This window comes from Vipera ursinii (genome assembly GCF_947247035.1).
Source record: "Vipera ursinii genome assembly, chromosome: 3".
Lineage (NCBI taxonomy): Eukaryota > Metazoa > Chordata > Lepidosauria > Squamata > Viperidae > Vipera > Vipera ursinii.
Window position 1 is genome coordinate 202,083,056 of NC_139516.1, and position 21,885 is coordinate 202,104,940.

Here is a 21,885-nt window from a genome sequence, read left to right on the forward strand (position 1 = left end):
GCGTGTGTGTGTGTGTGTGTCCAGCCCTGCTATTAGACTAAACTGCTGCTCCAGCAACATCAGACAGCAACTTCTGTCCATATATCACTTTTCTTTTTTTGCACCTTCTGAGCAAGAAATCAATGAGAGCAGGCGGTTTAACTTTGATGGGATTGTGCATTACTACAGAAAAATCACATTCAAAAGTACAAAAGGTTGGCTCCTTGACAATCCAATCGTCAGCCCTTGTTGTGTGCCTGAAACGTATAGCTTGAAAGTGAGAAATTTCCAGAGACCTCCCTTGTCTTTGAAGAGGCCCACATTTGGCGAATGTGGCAGCCCGAAGACTGGGGCTGTTTAGACAGGGCCTTTGAGTCAACAGCTGCCTTTTGAAGACGTTGACCCATTAAGTCCGAATAAACGCAGGAAAATAGAAATCTCTTCCAGTAGTTCCTGGGGTGGAAAAATATGTGGCCCCGGGTGTTTGGATAAGGAGCTTTGCTGCCCCCATTTAAATCAAATGAAATTCCTTTGGGTTCTGCTCTGTCACAGCCTTCTCAGATTGCTTTAGAACCTAAAATGATAAACACACCGAAGGGAAAGCAAAGGGGTGGCCTACAAGGTAGGGTGGAAAAAAACATTGTCAGGACGGGAGGTCACGATGATGCAGTAAAAAAAAAAAAATTGAACATGCAACACACACAAAAAAGTGCATCCACACAGGCATGCACCCACAAACGCAGATGCACATATACAAACAAACAAACAAAACCCGGTGGAGTTTCAGTTGCAATATGGTGTCGGCGTCTTGAGCTTTTTTGACCGTTAACTTGCTGACCACCATCTGGCTAGTCCTGGAAAAGGAGATGTCAGTGCAGGTAATTCTGAAGGCCAATGGCTTAGCTGACTGAATTCATGACAGTGCTGGAGAGATGAAGTTTATTTACTGATTAGATTTTTATCCCGCCTTTATGACTTTATGATTAACTCAAGGCTGGGCTGAGAGAGAGAGAGAGAGAGAGACTGGCTCAAAGTTACCCAGTAGACTTTTATGACTAGAACTCACTGCCTCCTGGTGATTGGCCTAAAGCAGGGGATCACCTGCTGCCGGCGTCAACTTCCCTCCGCCCTGTGCGTTCCCACAGAGAGGGCCTCCTCAGGGTGCCACTGGTCAGAGAATGTCGGCTGGTGGCCCCCAGGGGGAGGGCCTTCTCTGTGGGTGCCCCGGATTTATGGAATCGTTTGCCGATTGAGCCCGACCTTTGCTCCTTCCGACGCGGTCTGAAGACCTACCTATTTGAGCAAGCCGGCCTGGCCTGATGGGGGATGTGCTGGGGTTTTTATTGAGGATTTTTATTATTCTACTGTTTTTAGCTCGGGCTCTAATTTAATTCCTTTTTTAATTTTTGTATTCTGTATTTTTTATGTGCCCTGTTCACTGCCCTGAGTCCTTCGGGAGAACGGCGGTATACAAATATAATAATAAATAAATAAATAAACTGCCGGCCCACGGGCCGGATGCATCATCGGGAAACCACACCCATCCCATTGCCGGCAATTGAGAAAAAGCTCCGATACATTGCTGCGAGTATTCCAAGTGTGGCTTTACCAAGGCATTGTAAAGTGGTATTAACACTGCACGTAATCTTGATTCTATCCCTCTGTTAATGCAGCCTAGCACTGTGTTGGCTTTTTTGGCAGCTGCAGCACACTGCTGGCTCATATTGAAGTGATTGTCTACTAAGACTCCGAGATCCCTCTCACAGTTACTACTATTGAGCAAGGTGCAACCTATACTTTACCTGTGTGTTTGGTTTTTCTTGCCCAAATATAGAACCTTACTATTTTTCACCATTGAATTTCATTTTGTTAGATAGCGCCCAGTGTTCAAGTCTGTCCAGATCCTCCTGTATCTTAAGCCTATCTTCTGGAGTGTTGGCTATTCCTGCCAGCTTGGTGTCATCTGCAAATTTGATGAGTTCCTCATCTATCCCCTTGTCATTGAAATCATGTGTGTATTAATGAAGCTAAATGAGTAACCTGCAAAGCTATTTGCTGCAACCGATTTTTTTAAAAAAAACATTTTTTCTATTAGATACAAAAATATTTATTTTATAAATTTATATGCTGCCCATTTCACTATCCAAGGCAACTCAACTCAATCCTAGATGAAAAAAAAATGTTGGCCTTGTAACTTTCAAAAATATGTATTTAATCCAATTATTTTGGAGAACATTTTTCTATTTTAAGAACTTCACCATTTTTTATTTATTTCATTTCTTTGTTTTCTCATTTGCTATTGATATTACTTTCAAGATTTTTTCAGTGGCTTTCCTTGACAAAAAAATTCCAGAGATTGTTAGGGATATCTCTCTTGTGTGAATCTTACTCTAAAATAATCTTCTGTGATTAAGTTGACCATCCTCATTCTCAGAGCCTCTTAAACTAAACATAAAAGGTACAGGAATCTTTTTCTAATGCAGATGTCCGGCAGATGGACAATCTCCTTTAGCATCCAGAAGCATTAAAGCCCATTTAAATTCAAATTTAAAATCCACCAGCATTCCAAATGTTCACCACCTCTTGCTACATAATACTAACAGGATAACATCAGCCCAAAAGCTCATAGTAGCCTGAGATACATTTACGTATCTAATCAGAAATGGATCCCACGAAAGGAATGCAGCCTTTAAGCATTTCCTTAAACCCAGACTCTTCCATTAACTGGGCTATTAAAAAAATAAAGACGGGGAAGATTAAACCAGGGCTTCAAACAAGCCGTTGCAGGCAAACACTATAACTATTTCTACTTAGGAACTGGGTCCACAGACCTGACATCTCTCTTTATTTGCTGATGTTGAAGATGCTGTTTGCTGTAAGGCAGAACCCATCAGAGATGTTAACTTAAGCTTTTCGTGTTTTTTTTTTAAAAAAAGGCTTTGTTGTCTCAGCAAACAGGTCACGAATTCAACACACCTATTTCCCAAACAAACATTCTCCCCAATTATCTTTGGAATGAAGTACATTTGACAAAGACATCAATCTTCTAGAGACAGATCACCCTGGGTGTGGGAGCTTTCTGATTATCCAAGTTGGGGTCCTTGACCTCTGTCCTTCCTCCTTTTCTTGCTTGGTGAATCCCAGATAACCATGGAAATTTATTTATTTATTTATTTAAAAAAAATTGTCCTTTGGAAAAGGTGTATTTCGCTGTCCTGCAATTGCAATTCTTGTTAACAGAATAATAGAATTGGAGGTCTTCTAGTCCAAACTCTATACCATTTCAAATGGCTGTCCAATCTCTTCTTCAAAACTCTCGGGGGAGGGGTCTGGATGATCTAACTGTTGGGCTGACTTGTCTTTGTGAGTTTTAGCTCAGTTGTGCATTACCTGTATGCAGTTATTTTTTTTTTAGTGTTTTATGCTTTTATGCTGTTTGAATGGTGGGTTAGTCTCCCGGAATCTTGATTAGAATATTCTAGAATATTCTAGAATATTCTAGAATAGAATATTCTAGAATATTCTAGAATATTCTAGAATATTCTAGAATATTCTAGAATATTCTAGAATAGAATAGAATAGAATAGAATAGAATATTCTAGAATATTCTAGAATATTCTAGAATAGAATAGAATAGAATAGAAATACAGAGTTGGAAGGGACCTTGTAGGTCATCTAGTCCAACCCCCACCCAAGCAGGAGACCCTACACCATTTCTGACAGGTGGCAGCCCAGCCTCTTCTTGAAAGCTTCCAGTGATGAAGCTCCCAAAACATTTTGAGATGGGCAGCCATATAAATTGAAATAATAAATGCATAAACTAAGGGCCTGGTCAGAATTTTATCTGTGAGGAAGCACCACTGACATAGGACTTCAACACAGAAATGTCTACGTCATTTCCAGAATTGCTCTTCTCCACTGCAACGAGTAGGACTTCAGGAGGTTTTCAATCAGAGTTTGGGCTGACAGCCATGGAAGAAAGAAAAAAAAGGTGTACATCATACATAATGTATTGTTTATTTAGTGCGGGCATGTAGCCTGGTCTCTTTCTTACATTTGAAGGCATCGCTGAGTCCGTTATAAGACCAACTCTACATTTCCAGAAAATAATCTTAGGATTCTGCCTCATTCAGTCCTTTCTTGGAATATTGTATCTATTTATTTATTTGCATCCGGTCTTTAGAGCTGAAGAAGCTTCTTGGGTGAGAAGCAAAACGTCTTCAAAGAAAAACAAGAAAGTCCAGTTGCCTCGTGAAGAAGCATCTTTGGGATCTTGTCTTTATCATTTTTACAAGTAACTCAAGGCAGTGAACATATCCTACACACTTCCTCCTCCTATTTTCTGGGAGGTGGATGGGCTGAGAAACAATGACTGGCCCAAGATCACCCAGCTGACTTTCACAGCTAAGTCAGGACTAGAATTCATGGTCTCCCACTTTCTAGCCAAGGGTAGGCAAGCTTGGCTCTTTCATGACTCGTGGACTTCAACTCCCAGAATTCCTCAGCCAGCCACGCTGAGGGGAAAGGGAGAGGTTTCCAAGCTGAGCCAAGCTGGCTCAGGAATTCTGGGAGTTGAAGTCCACCAGTCATAAACAAGCCAAGGTTGCCTACCCCTGTTCTAGCCTGATATTTTAATTACCAGACCAAACTGGCTAGCAGATGCTGTAAGAAACATGCAGGCTGATTGGAGATGGTTCGGAGGAGAACAACCAGGATGATTGGGAAACTAGAGATTAGGTCATAGGAAGAAAAAGATTGGAGACGTTAGGTACCTTTAGCCTTGAGAAACCTAAGGGACAAGAGGATAGCATTCTTGAAATACTTGGAAAGCCATGGCACAGAAAAAAGTCAAGACCTCTTTCTCACTCATTCAAGAGTATAGGTCTCAAAAGAATGGATTTTGGTTAATCAAGAAAGCAAATAGCTTCCTAAATTGAGAGCACTTTCACACCAGAAATGGTCATCCAGAGAGGGGGTGGGTTTCTCTGGATGCGTTCAAGCAAAGATAGGATCAATCTTAGCCAGGAATACTTGATTATGGATTTTTTGCGTTGAACAGGACCCTGGACTTGATGGATTTTATTGCTCAGGATACTCTCTCCAGCTGTAAATGCTCTACATTTCTTGAATAGTAAGAGAGTGTCAAGGAGCGTGAAAGTATGAAATTTAAAATTACAATCTTGTCCTTCCAAATTCTAAGTCTCTCGGTGTGTATACATGTACATATCAGACACATGCAGGCCTGTACACTTTTATCATTTTGCCTGAGAGATATTTTGTTGTTCTTGTGTTATTAATTAAACTGAGATAAAACATAACTCTTCAGAACTACTTTGACTTTTCCATTGATTCAGAATGAACGGAAAGTAAAGGTTTAACAGTTCAGCTTTTATGGCTGTCTTTCCAACTGCTTAGTCTAGTTTACAACCCTGGGTGTAAACTAAGGGATCTCTGTCAGTCCTCTCAGGTAAACCAGACAGAAGACATAGCTAGATGAGCTAATTCTATTTTATTGTACATCTACTTTAACAGAATCTTCCTAGTTTGCTTTCGTCAAAAAAACAAACCTTGAGACTTTAGAAAGAGTGCAGAGAAGAGCAACAAAAAAAAAATGACTGGGGGATGGAGGCTAATTCATATGAAAAATGGTTGCAGAAATTGGGTATGTTATGCTGGTTTAATGAAAAGAAGAACTACAATTGGCATGATAGCAATCTTCTAATGTCTGAGAGGCTGCCACATAGAAGAGGGGAAGTCAACCTATTCTCCAAGCACCTGAAGGTAGAACAAGAAACAATGGGTGGAAACTTATCAAGGATAGAACCAGTGGTGGGATTCAAATACCTGAGCAATTGGTTCTCTTATTGGATGCAGGCCTAGGCCCCCGAGGCCTAGAACGGACTTCCAAAAGTGGCATCCACGCACTTCTGGTGGGCCGTTCTAGGCCTGGGAGGCCTCCTCTAGACCTCCAAGGCCTAGACTGGACTTCCAGAACCACTGTGCATTAAGCCAGTTCTCCAAACTCAGCAAACTCACAGTCACTCATGCGCTCGTGACCTCCCGGTTAGACTACTGCAATGCTCTCTACATGGGGCTGCCCTTGGGGACCACCCGGAGGCTTCAGCTGGTGCAGAATGCAGCCGCGCAAGTTGTGATGGGAGTTTCCCGACACTCCCATGTAACACCTCTTCTCCGTGAGCTGCATTGGCTTCCGGTTGCCCTGTGGATGAGATTCAAGGTGCTGGTGATGACCTATAAAGCCCTAAATGGCATGGGCCCGGATTATCTTAGGGAGCACCTGCTGCCAGCATCAACTTCCCATCATCCTATGCGCTCCCATAGGGAGGGCCTCCTTAGGGTGCCGCCAGTCAGTGAGTGCCGGCGGGTTATCCCTAGGGGGAGGGCGTTCTCTGTGGGCGCGCCTGCCCTGTGGAACGACCTGCCTGTGGAACTCCGGACCACCCCCGACCTTCGTTCGTTTCGCCGGGACCTAAAAACCTGGTTGTTTGATTTAGCTGGCCTGGACTGAGGGGTTTTACATTTTTAAATTTTAAATTAAATTTTAAATTTGGGCTAACGTTATTTAATTCTATTTTAATTTTAACTGTATTCTAACTTTTGTACTGTTTTAACTGTTTTTAACTTTGCCCTGTAAACCGCCCTGAGTCCTTCGGGAATAGGGCGGTATAGAAATCTAATAAATAAATAAATAAATAAATAAATAAATAAATAAAATGCCGAACCAGTGCAAAACGGCTGAATCCCACCACTGGACAGAACCAACCTAGAACTAAGGAGAGACTTCCTGTCAGTGAGAACAATTAATCAGTGAAATGGCTTGCCTCCAGAAGTTGTAGGTGCTCCAACACTGGAAGTTTTTCAGAAGAAAGTGGACAATCATTTCTCTGAAATGGTATAGGGTTTCCTGCTTAAGTAGGGCGTTGGACTAGATAGAAAACCTCCTAGGTCCCTTCCGAATCTGTTATTCTGCCATACAGTAAGTATGAAAGTATAGACTTCCCACCTTTATTTTTAACTGCTTGATCCATTCTAAGTTTCTTTCTCTGAATGACAAACAACTGGTGGCTCCTGCTTCTCTTGTCTAATCATTTCCCAGGGAGAATCTCTTCTTCTCATTCCCCAAGATCATTCTCGCATATTATTAGAGTCGTCCATCTAACCCTGCTTAAGATTTCTGAGATCAACAATGTCAGCCAAAATAGGCATCAACTGTGTATTCCATTTTTCCATTTTCAAACCCTATGCATCTTCTTATAGAGGTACAGATTTAGAACATTTTTGTACTTGTCAAGGACAGTGCAAAACTGTGGAGGAGCAAAATTTTCTTTCTGGGCTACTCTGGAGAAAACGTGCTTGGGAATGCAAGATGTATGTTTGTCACCGATTGGCCACTATCATCTCCTTTCTCCATCTCAGTGATGAAGGGACTGTGACAACCTTAATTCTAATTTCCTTCTCAAATCTTCTGATTAGCTCTGGAAATTAAATAAACTAACCAAAAAAATCATTATTAGAACAAAATCTTCCTTTTTCATGCAAAGAAAGTCAAAGGCTCCTGCTGATCTCATCAATTGACTTTATATTGGGACTGTTGGAGATATTTGATCTTATTTATCTCAGAAAGACTTTGCCCATCTCCAGTCAGCTAGCTATCACGTTCCAGCCTTCCAATATTTGTTAGGTTTCTTAACTAAAACAAAATAGAACATCTCCATATAAACGTTTGATAGTTCACTTGACAGCCTATTTAGACAGCAATATGGACGCAGTGGCTCAGTGGGTTAGGACGTTGAGCTAGTCGATCAGAAGGTCGGCAGTTTGGCGGGTCGAATCCCGAGTGCCGCGTAACAGAGTGAGCGCCTGTTACTCGTCCCAGCTTCTGCCAACCTAGCAGTTCGAAAGCATGTAAAAATGCAAGTAGAAAAATAGGGACCACTACGGTGGGAAGGTAACAGTGTTCCATGCGCCTTTGGCGTCTAGTCATGCCGGCCACATGACCACGGAGACATCCTCGGACAAGCGCTGGCTCTTCGGCTTTGAAACGGAGATGAGCACCGGCCCCTAGAATCGGAAACGACTAGCACGCATGTGCGGGGGAACCTTTACCTTTACCTTTATGTTAAAACAGAATGAGTTTCCTTGGCCGTGATTTGAATGTTTTATGTAGATTTTATACAGAGCCACAGATGTATAAAAAGACTGAAGTGGAAACAGGTGAGATTGTTGAAGGAATAGATGTGAAATTCCCGGGAACAGGAAATAAACTTTCTTCTACTCAGTGGCGTAGCGTGGGGGGTGCAGGGGGGGCCTGCCGCACCGGGCGCAACATCTGGGGGCGCGCGCTCACACTGAGCTGCTCAGGGAGCCCCAAGGGCTGCACAGAGTTGGCTTGGCGTGACAGCAACACCATATTAACACTAAAAGCACGCGCGCTGCCCAGCGTGCAATCGTATCTGTAACAGCCGTTTTGTTCTCTTCCCCCTCTTCCAAACAATAACGAAACCACGCTAATACTACATTGTGTTAATAACAGGAATAATTACACCCCGCCCCTTTGTCCTGAGAGACACGTGGTCTCGATTGTGGCTTGCAGTAGACTCGCGGCGGGGGGCTGCAGCACACCTCGTCGTTTACCAGCCCTCGGAACTGTTTGGCGGAGTGTCCAGCGCTGCTCGCCGTTTGTAATAAACAGGGGTCTTCAAACTTGGCCCTTTTATGACTTGTGGACTTCAGCTCCCAGAATTCCTCAGCCAGGCTGAGAGGAGCTGAAGTCCACAAGTCTCCTGGGAGCTGAAGTCCACAAGTCATAAAAGGGCCAAGCTTGAAGACCCCTGGTAATAATAAAGAATGAGGCCCGCAGACGGCGAGAAGGCTGAAAAGGGCGTCGCTCCTGGGTGTATCTTCTGCTCGGAATTGCATCTCCCGAAGGCAAACTTAAATCTTCCTTGAGCTGGTTTTCGCTGCGCGCGGGCGCGCGCAAAAGAGAAAGAGACAAAAAAGATCTCCGAAGGGAACCGGGGAGGGTGAGGGGCGGCCTGGCGGAATGCGCCTTGTTCTAATTGTGGAATATAGGGCAAGGCTTCCGTTCCGCCCCCCGCCCCGCCCCCGCCCCCGCCCCCCCCCCAGCCTGAGCCTGCCTTGCATGGCTGGTGGCTCTCCTGCGGTAATTGCAGCAGAATCCCAAGCAGACATTTCTTCCTCTAGGGCAGCGTTTCCCAACCTTAGGAACTTGAAGATGCGTGGACTTCAACTACCAGAATTCCCCAGCCAGCTGGCTGGGGAATTCTGGGAGTTGAAGTCCACGCATCTTCAAGTTCCTAAGGTTGGGAAACACTGCTCTAGGGAATGTGGCGGAGTTTTCTAACCTCGCGGGGAAGGGGTAAATCGGACCTCCTTTGTCTGCTTGGTGTGTTAGGACCAGTGGCGTAGCGTGGGGGGTGCAGGGGGGTCGGCTGCACCCGGCGCAACATCTGAGGGGGGGCGCATTTGAAGGCATCGCTGAGTCCGTTATAAGACCAACTCTACATTTCCAGAAAATAATCTTAGGATTCTGCCTCATTCAGTCCTTTCTTGGAATATTGTATCTATTTATTTATTTGCATCCGGTCTTTAGAGCTGAAGAAGCTTCTTGGGTGAGAAGCAAAACGTCTTCAAAGAAAAACAAGAAAGTCCAGTTGCCTCGTGAAGAAGCATCTTTGGGATCTTGTCTTTATCATTTTTACAAGTAACTCAAGGCAGTGAACATATCCTACACACTTCCTCCTCCTATTTTCTGGGAGGTGGATGGGCTGAGAAACAATGACTGGCCCAAGATCACCCAGCTGACTTTCACAGCTAAGTCAGGACTAGAATTCATGGTCTCCCACTTTCTAGCCAAGGGTAGGCAAGCTTGGCTCTTTCATGACTCGTGGACTTCAACTCCCAGAATTCCTCAGCCAGCCACGCTGAGGGGAAAGGGAGAGGTTTCCAAGCTGAGCCAAGCTGGCTCAGGAATTCTGGGAGTTGAAGTCCACCAGTCATAAACAAGCCAAGGTTGCCTACCCCTGTTCTAGCCTGATATTTTAATTACCAGACCAAACTGGCTAGCAGATGCTGTAAGAAACATGCAGGCTGATTGGAGATGGTTCGGAGGAGAACAACCAGGATGATTGGGAAACTAGAGATTAGGTCATAGGAAGAAAAAGATTGGAGACGTTAGGTACCTTTAGCCTTGAGAAACCTAAGGGACAAGAGGATAGCATTCTTGAAATACTTGGAAAGCCATGGCACAGAAAAAAGTCAAGACCTCTTTCTCACTCATTCAAGAGTATAGGTCTCAAAAGAATGGATTTTGGTTAATCAAGAAAGCAAATAGCTTCCTAAATTGAGAGCACTTTCACACCAGAAATGGTCATCCAGAGAGGGGGTGGGTTTCTCTGGATGCGTTCAAGCAAAGATAGGATCAATCTTAGCCAGGAATACTTGATTATGGATTTTTTGCGTTGAACAGGACCCTGGACTTGATGGATTTTATTGCTCAGGATACTCTCTCCAGCTGTAAATGCTCTACATTTCTTGAATAGTAAGAGAGTGTCAAGGAGCGTGAAAGTATGAAATTTAAAATTACAATCTTGTCCTTCCAAATTCTAAGTCTCTCGGTGTGTATACATGTACATATCAGACACATGCAGGCCTGTACACTTTTATCATTTTGCCTGAGAGATATTTTGTTGTTCTTGTGTTATTAATTAAACTGAGATAAAACATAACTCTTCAGAACTACTTTGACTTTTCCATTGATTCAGAATGAACGGAAAGTAAAGGTTTAACAGTTCAGCTTTTATGGCTGTCTTTCCAACTGCTTAGTCTAGTTTACAACCCTGGGTGTAAACTAAGGGATCTCTGTCAGTCCTCTCAGGTAAACCAGACAGAAGACATAGCTAGATGAGCTAATTCTATTTTATTGTACATCTACTTTAACAGAATCTTCCTAGTTTGCTTTCGTCAAAAAAACAAACCTTGAGACTTTAGAAAGAGTGCAGAGAAGAGCAACAAAAAAAAAATGACTGGGGGATGGAGGCTAATTCATATGAAAAATGGTTGCAGAAATTGGGTATGTTATGCTGGTTTAATGAAAAGAAGAACTACAATTGGCATGATAGCAATCTTCTAATGTCTGAGAGGCTGCCACATAGAAGAGGGGAAGTCAACCTATTCTCCAAGCACCTGAAGGTAGAACAAGAAACAATGGGTGGAAACTTATCAAGGATAGAACCAGTGGTGGGATTCAAATACCTGAGCAATTGGTTCTCTTATTGGATGCAGGCCTAGGCCCCCGAGGCCTAGAACGGACTTCCAAAAGTGGCATCCACGCACTTCTGGTGGGCCGTTCTAGGCCTGGGAGGCCTCCTCTAGACCTCCAAGGCCTAGACTGGACTTCCAGAACCACTGTGCATTAAGCCAGTTCTCCAAACTCAGCAAACTCACAGTCACTCATGCGCTCGTGACCTCCCGGTTAGACTACTGCAATGCTCTCTACATGGGGCTGCCCTTGGGGACCACCCGGAGGCTTCAGCTGGTGCAGAATGCAGCCGCGCAAGTTGTGATGGGAGTTTCCCGACACTCCCATGTAACACCTCTTCTCCGTGAGCTGCATTGGCTTCCGGTTGCCCTGTGGATGAGATTCAAGGTGCTGGTGATGACCTATAAAGCCCTAAATGGCATGGGCCCGGATTATCTTAGGGAGCACCTGCTGCCAGCATCAACTTCCCATCATCCTATGCGCTCCCATAGGGAGGGCCTCCTTAGGGTGCCGCCAGTCAGTGAGTGCCGGCGGGTTATCCCTAGGGGGAGGGCGTTCTCTGTGGGCGCGCCTGCCCTGTGGAACGACCTGCCTGTGGAACTCCGGACCACCCCCGACCTTCGTTCGTTTCGCCGGGACCTAAAAACCTGGTTGTTTGATTTAGCTGGCCTGGACTGAGGGGTTTTACATTTTTAAATTTTAAATTAAATTTTAAATTTGGGCTAACGTTATTTAATTCTATTTTAATTTTAACTGTATTCTAACTTTTGTACTGTTTTAACTGTTTTTAACTTTGCCCTGTAAACCGCCCTGAGTCCTTCGGGAATAGGGCGGTATAGAAATCTAATAAATAAATAAATAAATAAATAAATAAATAAATAAAATGCCGAACCAGTGCAAAACGGCTGAATCCCACCACTGGACAGAACCAACCTAGAACTAAGGAGAGACTTCCTGTCAGTGAGAACAATTAATCAGTGAAATGGCTTGCCTCCAGAAGTTGTAGGTGCTCCAACACTGGAAGTTTTTCAGAAGAAAGTGGACAATCATTTCTCTGAAATGGTATAGGGTTTCCTGCTTAAGTAGGGCGTTGGACTAGATAGAAAACCTCCTAGGTCCCTTCCGAATCTGTTATTCTGCCATACAGTAAGTATGAAAGTATAGACTTCCCACCTTTATTTTTAACTGCTTGATCCATTCTAAGTTTCTTTCTCTGAATGACAAACAACTGGTGGCTCCTGCTTCTCTTGTCTAATCATTTCCCAGGGAGAATCTCTTCTTCTCATTCCCCAAGATCATTCTCGCATATTATTAGAGTCGTCCATCTAACCCTGCTTAAGATTTCTGAGATCAACAATGTCAGCCAAAATAGGCATCAACTGTGTATTCCATTTTTCCATTTTCAAACCCTATGCATCTTCTTATAGAGGTACAGATTTAGAACATTTTTGTACTTGTCAAGGACAGTGCAAAACTGTGGAGGAGCAAAATTTTCTTTCTGGGCTACTCTGGAGAAAACGTGCTTGGGAATGCAAGATGTATGTTTGTCACCGATTGGCCACTATCATCTCCTTTCTCCATCTCAGTGATGAAGGGACTGTGACAACCTTAATTCTAATTTCCTTCTCAAATCTTCTGATTAGCTCTGGAAATTAAATAAACTAACCAAAAAAATCATTATTAGAACAAAATCTTCCTTTTTCATGCAAAGAAAGTCAAAGGCTCCTGCTGATCTCATCAATTGACTTTATATTGGGACTGTTGGAGATATTTGATCTTATTTATCTCAGAAAGACTTTGCCCATCTCCAGTCAGCTAGCTATCACGTTCCAGCCTTCCAATATTTGTTAGGTTTCTTAACTAAAACAAAATAGAACATCTCCATATAAACGTTTGATAGTTCACTTGACAGCCTATTTAGACAGCAATATGGACGCAGTGGCTCAGTGGGTTAGGACGTTGAGCTAGTCGATCAGAAGGTCGGCAGTTTGGCGGGTCGAATCCCGAGTGCCGCGTAACAGAGTGAGCGCCTGTTACTCGTCCCAGCTTCTGCCAACCTAGCAGTTCGAAAGCATGTAAAAATGCAAGTAGAAAAATAGGGACCACTACGGTGGGAAGGTAACAGTGTTCCATGCGCCTTTGGCGTCTAGTCATGCCGGCCACATGACCACGGAGACATCCTCGGACAAGCGCTGGCTCTTCGGCTTTGAAACGGAGATGAGCACCGGCCCCTAGAATCGGAAACGACTAGCACGCATGTGCGGGGGAACCTTTACCTTTACCTTTATGTTAAAACAGAATGAGTTTCCTTGGCCGTGATTTGAATGTTTTATGTAGATTTTATACAGAGCCACAGATGTATAAAAAGACTGAAGTGGAAACAGGTGAGATTGTTGAAGGAATAGATGTGAAATTCCCGGGAACAGGAAATAAACTTTCTTCTACTCAGTGGCGTAGCGTGGGGGGTGCAGGGGGGGCCTGCCGCACCGGGCGCAACATCTGGGGGCGCGCGCTCACACTGAGCTGCTCAGGGAGCCCCAAGGGCTGCACAGAGTTGGCTTGGCGTGACAGCAACACCATATTAACACTAAAAGCACGCGCGCTGCCCAGCGTGCAATCGTATCTGTAACAGCCGTTTTGTTCTCTTCCCCCTCTTCCAAACAATAACGAAACCACGCTAATACTACATTGTGTTAATAACAGGAATAATTACACCCCGCCCCTTTGTCCTGAGAGACACGTGGTCTCGATTGTGGCTTGCAGTAGACTCGCGGCGGGGGGCTGCAGCACACCTCGTCGTTTACCAGCCCTCGGAACTGTTTGGCGGAGTGTCCAGCGCTGCTCGCCGTTTGTAATAAACAGGGGTCTTCAAACTTGGCCCTTTTATGACTTGTGGACTTCAGCTCCCAGAATTCCTCAGCCAGGCTGAGAGGAGCTGAAGTCCACAAGTCTCCTGGGAGCTGAAGTCCACAAGTCATAAAAGGGCCAAGCTTGAAGACCCCTGGTAATAATAAAGAATGAGGCCCGCAGACGGCGAGAAGGCTGAAAAGGGCGTCGCTCCTGGGTGTATCTTCTGCTCGGAATTGCATCTCCCGAAGGCAAACTTAAATCTTCCTTGAGCTGGTTTTCGCTGCGCGCGGGCGCGCGCAAAAGAGAAAGAGACAAAAAAGATCTCCGAAGGGAACCGGGGAGGGTGAGGGGCGGCCTGGCGGAATGCGCCTTGTTCTAATTGTGGAATATAGGGCAAGGCTTCCGTTCCGCCCCCCGCCCCGCCCCCGCCCCCGCCCCCCCCCCAGCCTGAGCCTGCCTTGCATGGCTGGTGGCTCTCCTGCGGTAATTGCAGCAGAATCCCAAGCAGACATTTCTTCCTCTAGGGCAGCGTTTCCCAACCTTAGGAACTTGAAGATGCGTGGACTTCAACTACCAGAATTCCCCAGCCAGCTGGCTGGGGAATTCTGGGAGTTGAAGTCCACGCATCTTCAAGTTCCTAAGGTTGGGAAACACTGCTCTAGGGAATGTGGCGGAGTTTTCTAACCTCGCGGGGAAGGGGTAAATCGGACCTCCTTTGTCTGCTTGGTGTGTTAGGACCAGTGGCGTAGCGTGGGGGGTGCAGGGGGGTCGGCTGCACCCGGCGCAACATCTGAGGGGGGGCGCATTAGATGCATTTTACTTTAATTACATCAGTATTTTCATAACAAACAATACATGTGCTTAGGGGTTAAGGGTTTCTTTAACTAATCTAGTGGAAGAAACATGGGTTAGGGGACGCAAATTACTTGCCTTGCCCCGGGTGCTGACAACCCACGCTACGCCACTGCTTCTACTCACTCCTGGAGGTGTGTAAGAGACACAGAAAGAATATGACACCAGTACAAGCTTCGCATTTTTTTGCTCTCTTCATTTTCCTTGCCCTTTAGAGTCACTTTTCAATTCTCAGTTACAGCATTTCAAAAAACAACAACCAGAAACAGAAAACGGCTACATTTGCTTATGACACAGCCACACAGACTTGGAAAGTTCAGGCAATTGCACTATACGTAAATATGTTTCACCTTTCGCGCCTTTGCTTGAAACCACAGGATGACAAGTGACACGAAAATGGTCATTTTAAGCATCGTTTTAAATTGGGGGTGTGGAGTACCATCTGGCTTGGATGAATGTTATGACAGGTTAGCACCTTGCGATCTCTCTTTGGCAGGAATTTAAATTTAACCATCACAGACAAGTAACAGTATGAGGCTACTGGAAAAGAAACATGGACTTTCCGCTGGTTTGGGCTTGAGTAAAATACAGCCCCAACTGATATAGGGGCTGTGGGAGGATTTTTTAAAGGAAAAAAAAACTATTTTTTTCCTATCTTCTCTTTCTGAAGAAGAAGCTTTCATCCTGTTTTTGCAACCTTTATAGTTCTCAATTTTGTTTGCTATGTGTGATGCAAAAAAGCAGTCATTGACAAGAGAGACTCACAAGGGAAGTTAATTGAAATTCTGAGTCACTGCTTTGTGATAAAATGCTAAAACATTTTATCAGTAATAAAGTGTATGATAAAGTGATAAATATATGAGTGATAAAGGTAGCCATTTTGATTTGGATATTGAGACCAGCCCTTTTGACCAAGCTAAATCTCCAGTCCAAGAACCTGGATGTGACAAAGCCATTAAAAAGGAAAAAGATACACATACAGAGTAGCACTGAATCCCTGCTTGCAACCCAGGGTGCCTTAAAACTTGCATATATGAAACGTAGCTTGACCAATCGACAGGAGATTGTGAGTTCCAGTCCTGCCTTAGACATGAAAGCTAGCTGAGTGACTTTGGGCCAATCACCAGGAGACTGTGAGTTCTTGTCCCATCTTAGGCATGAAAGCCAACTGGGTGACTTTAGGCTAATCATCAGGAGACTGTGAGCTCTAGTCCTGCCTTACACATGAAAATTGGCTGGATGACTTTGGGCCGGTCACTAGGAGATGGTGAGTTCTAGTTCTAAAAAGAACTAGAGCAGTGGGCTAATGCCTCCTTAAGTAACACCAGCTGCCTGCAATTAGTGCAGGTTCGCATCCCACCAGGCTCAAGATTGACTCAGCCTTCCATCCTTCCAAGGTAGGTAAAATGAGGACCCAGATTGTTGGGGGCAATTAAGCTGACTTTGTAATAATGCCGCTTGGGGGTGTGTGTGAAAGCCCTAACAAGCAGGCATATACATAGAATGAAGGCTACTGCTAAGCTTGTAAGCCGCCCTGAGTCTTCGGAGAAGGGCGGGATATAAATGGAATTAAAATTAAAAAAAATAGTCCCATTTTAGGCATGAAAGCCAGCTGGGTGACTTTGGGCCAGTCTCTCTCGGTCAGCCAAACTCACCTCACTGGGTCATTAATGTGGGGAAAATAGATATGTTCGCTGCTTTAAGTTGTTGTTTTTTAAAAAATAAAGGCAGGATATAAATAAAATAAATTATAATAAATTATAATATATAGCTGGACTGCATATGGATACCCCTCTCTACAAAGCTTGCAATGTAGAAATTGCCACTGAATTGTAATCTTTAAAGTGAACATTATTTAACTTTAAAGGGAAGAGGGGTGGTTATTAAAATGAATTCAATTGAAAACATTTTTCATTTTTGCCCTGGCTGTGCTCACTTTCCTATCCTGGATGTTTGATAAATGCAGCCTAATATGCTTTGCCAGTCCCCAAATGTTCTAGGCCAGGGGCCCTCAACCTTGGCAACTTTAAGACTTGTGGACTTCAACTCCCAGAATTCCTCAGCCAGCAAAGCTCTCACTCAGATCTTAGCTCTTTGTGAGTGAGGAACTTGGCCAGCAACCATTAGCAGGGATCCGTGTGTGAAACAAGCAGGTTGGCAGCCACAGTCAGACAAGGGAATCCCCACTCAAAAATCTGGTTACAGTCGCCATCTTGTTTTTTGAGATATACACAGGCGCATGACCCTAAATTTGCTTCTCTGATTTGCTCTGGAAGGATGGCCCATTTTATACCTTTAATACTCTCTTTCATGTTGCTTCCACTTTGGAGAAGAGGGATGTGCTTTGAAAACATGCTCTGGTACAGTTGGCATTTCTTCATGAAAAAAGGATGCAGCGGAAGAACGTCCAAACTTTTGAAAGGAGCTAGTGCTCAATGAGGTGCCACTTCAGCTGAGCTATGGCGGCTGGTCCAAGGAAATTCATAGTGAAAATGGACAGATAACTCAGTTAGTTTCGAGAAAGATGGGTTTTTCCTGGCAAGAAAATCTCATCTCTTCTCTTCTCTTCTCTTCTCTTCTCTTCTCTTCTCTTCTCTTCTCTTCTCTTCTCTTCTCTTCTCTTCTCTTCTCTTCTCTTCTCTTCTCTTCTCTTCTCTTCTCTTCTCTTCTCTTCTCTTCTCCCCTCACCTCTCATCTTCTTCCTCCCTTCCCCCTTCCCCCCTTTCCTTCCTCAGGAAAAAGAAAACTTGCTGAAGTGCATTTCATGCATTTCATGATTTTCTCCTTTTTCCTGACCAACTGAACCGATTACAGTAACCCAGAACCCACAGCTGTTTCATTTCTTTCCACTGGGCTGTTTCTTACTCTTGACCTTCAACCCAGTATCATGTGCTGAGAGAACTTGCATGATTGCAGGTTGGCTCCACAGCTGTCTCTTGGTTTCCCAAGATTAGGCAAAGGAGGTTCAAGCTGTTGTTGAGCAGCATTCCTGGGTCTTGCTGTTTGGGTACCTCAGGATGGTGGGAGTTATAGTCCAACACCACAACAGGAAGGTGCTACATTGGAAAAGGATATCCTATTCCTTTCTCAGGTTGTGAAAAAATTCCCCGTGTCTTCTGTGTGTGCCCTGCATCAGGGTGTGTCTTGTGGTCTTCTGAGGTCCAACTAAGCACTCCCCAAGATGAGAAAAATGAAAGCTCTTCATGAATCCCACCTTAACCCACTTCACTAGGCGAAACCAGTGCTCCAGGCAAAATCTGTAGATGCCACCTTAGTACAGCACCTTAGTAGAGCATCCCTAATATTCATAGCAGGAAGTCTCTCAGCTCCTCCCCATCCAAATTCTTCTTCTTCTTCTTCTTCTTCTTCTTCTTCTTCTTCTTCTTCTTCTTCTTCTTCTTCTTCTTCTTCTTCTTCTTCTTCTTCTTCTTCTTCTTCTTCTTCTTCTTCTTCTTCTTCTCTCTCTTTAACAATCTCAAATTCTTTCCAGTAGTTCTCGGAGAAATGTTTCATTTGGGGCAAATGTTTATTTAAAACAAAAATAATAACAGCACACCACCGTCTATTACAGAAATGTTCAGATGTCTTCAGGCAAATTACTCTCTCTGTGTCCCTACATTTCCACTCACAACACGGGGGAAAATAAAGTCCACCTGGGTTTCCTTGTTCTCCAGAGAACGAAACCATCACCTCTTAGCAAGAGGATTAAGGATCAAGGATAGATCATGCTGTAGTCCAGCAAGAATGGAGAATGCATGAAGTCTGCCCATGAGATTCTTCTATAGCTGTTGTTTTTTTTATGCCCTCATGATGATGGGATATTATCTAATAGTTTTATCTGTTTGATGTTCTAACATTTTGAGCAACATGCTTCAGCCATAGAAGTCAAGGCTTTCTCTGGGCCTGGTCTTAGAATGTCAATTCTTCTCTTTTTAATGACACGCAAGGATTTTTATTCTCTCAGGTTTTTTTTAACAGTATACGAATCCTGCTGCACGTTCAACTTTTCTTGCCTCTTTCCTTAATGCTTTAGAGTGAGGCCTTTTTTTAAAAAATATTTTAGTTTTATCCATTGCTGGAGTTAACAGCATTTCCAGACGGCCCCAGGACTCATGATGTTCGCATCGCTATTATTATTCATTGTCTTAACCCTTTCCTTTTAACCGTAATGACATTTCTTAATTATAAACCCAGATTGCTTCAATGGCAAATCACACTAGAAGAAATAGAAATAGAATTTCTACTCAGGTAAATAAAGACTCCATTTTAGCATGAAATGTAAGGGTTGGACGGGATCATGAGGTTCACTGACCCCTGGTCCAGGCTGAGATTTGAGGAGAAGGGCTAATTTATTTGTTTATTTGATTTATACTCCGCCTTTCCTTTAGGATGCTTAGGCAATCCTCATTCTACTTTTTCCTATTTGGGAGGTGGGTCAGCCTAAGGCAGCTCCCCAACCTTGGCAACTTTAAGACTTGTGGACTTCAACTCCCAGAATTCCTCAGCCAGCCTGCCATGTGGCCCCTAGGGTGATTTCATAGCTAAGGAAGGACTAGAACAGTGTTTTTCAACCTTGAACACTTTGAGAGGGATGGATTTCTACTCCCAGAATTCCCCAGCCAGCTGGTTGAAGTCCATCCATCTTAAAATGACCAAGGTTGAAAAACATGAAGCTGAAATTTCCCAGTGCAAGACCCACAACATTGGTTCTCTGTGACTCCTTCATTTCTTTCCACATTTTTTAAAAGTTGCCTGTTGCAGGCAGTGCTGCATCGCTTGACAAACTAGAGGCAACACTCTGCCTAAATTTAACTAGATGTTAACTGATAGGTTCAAGGATGTCTTTACAAAACTGTCTCCTGCCCTCGCATTTCTATGATAGAGAGATTCCCAATAGCAACCTAAACTTTTTTTTTTTAAAAAAAAAAGCTAATGTATCAGCATTTTTCTCATTCCTTTGGGTTTTTGCAAGGGAGGGTTTTAAACTGCGTACATTCAAATTGCATATATTTACGTCTGTCAGCCTCAGTTCCTTGCACAGCTAGAGCAATGAGGAAGAGGGGTAAAAAAATCAGCTGTGAAAAATGGCAAAAATTAAAAAAAAATCTCAATCCTTCAGGTGCCTCATTTGATAGCAGTAATAGGTGAAGCAGTTGTTTTCTGTTTCTTGGCTTTTCTCATTTTAAAAAGTGGGTACTGCTGACTTTGTGGCATTTGCTTTTGTTTTTTTAAGAAAACTCTGCACTAAAATTGACATTTATTTGTCTTGCAGGTTTTTTCAGCCAACATACAGGTAGTCCTCGACTTAACAATTTTTCAAAGTTACAACAGGATTGAAAAAAGTGACTTGTGGCCATTTTTCATACTTACAACAGTTGCAGATGTGATCAAAATTCAGGCACTTGGCAACTGACTCATATTTATGACCGTTTTGGTGACCAGGGGACAGGTGACCCCCCCTTTTCTAGCATTCTGACAAGCAAAATCAATGTGGAAGTCAATTTCACTTAACAACTGTGTTAGTAACTTAACAACTGCAGTGATTCACTTAATATGTTTAGCAAGAATGGTTGTAAAATGGGGCAAAACTCACTTAACAAATGTCTCACTTAACAACAGAAATTTTGGGCTCAGTTCTGGTCATAAATTGAGGACTACCTGTGTTTTTCTCAGAGGTTTTGCCCAGTCTACACCCATACTGCAGATAAATTTTCCCTGACACAATGGATGTTTGTACATCGTTTATTGGCACAAATAAGTTTTTTTTGTGCAGATTTTTTCTATAAGTGTGCATGCCAGCACACAAACCTGCACATAGGAAAAATCTGCATAATTTGAAACATTCCAGTTTAGATAACTGTGAATTCAAGGAATGTTTCCACTTATTTTATCTGGTAACAGCCTTGGAAAATGTCACATACGTAAAAAAAAAAGATTGCTGCGAAGAGCAATTTTCTTTTTACAGCTATAATTGTAAAACATTGAGGAAAGTGTTGTAATTTCTACCCATGGTGTCAAAGTTGTTTAGGAACCTAGTCATGGCTTAGGCGAAGAAGAGAATCGTGTTCAAATTCATTTTAATAATAGTTCAAGGAAAACATATTTTATCTAATGAATTTGGACAAGGAGACAATGCTAAGGAAATTAGCAAGCCTTGCACAGGTTGCTGCCAGAGGGAATATTTAATCCAAAGTTACTCGTATTTAAAAGTTTCATTCGTTTATAGTATACGATGCAGTGAAAATACAAAAGTAAAAAGCGGAAAAGCTGGGGTAGGGAAAAGGGAACAGAAACAAGAGGCATTGGCTTCTGACTTCCTTATCAACTTCAAAACTTAACTTTGCACTTTTACGAAATAATATAAACTAGACATTTCAATAACATCAAGTCTGGTTAATTGGTAAAAACCCCAAAATCAAAATTTCATTTCTTTCGACCTCAAGCACAAAGTCTAAAAGCGGCTTATTTATTTATTTATTTATTTATTTATTTATTTATTTATTTATTTATTTATTTATTTATTTATTTATTTTATTGCATTTATATACTGCCCTTTCCCTGAGGACTCAGGGCGGTTTACAGGGAGTTAAAAATCAACCATACAAAAGTTAAAACCCAATTTAAAAAATATTAAATCAACCCTGTACTATTAAAAACCCCAATTAAAATAAATGTCTCCTCAGCCTGGGCCCGAGAGCTCAAAGAGCCAGGTCTTCAGGCCCCGGCGGAATGATCGGAGGTCGGGGGCAGTCCTCAGCTCCACCGGCAGCTGGTTCCAGAGGGCAGGCGCCCCCACTGAGAAGGCCCTATCCCTGGGTGTTACTTGCCGGCAATCTCTTACCGGCGGGACCCTGAGCAGACCCTCCCTGTGGGAGCGCACTGGGTGAAGGGCGTTTGATGCC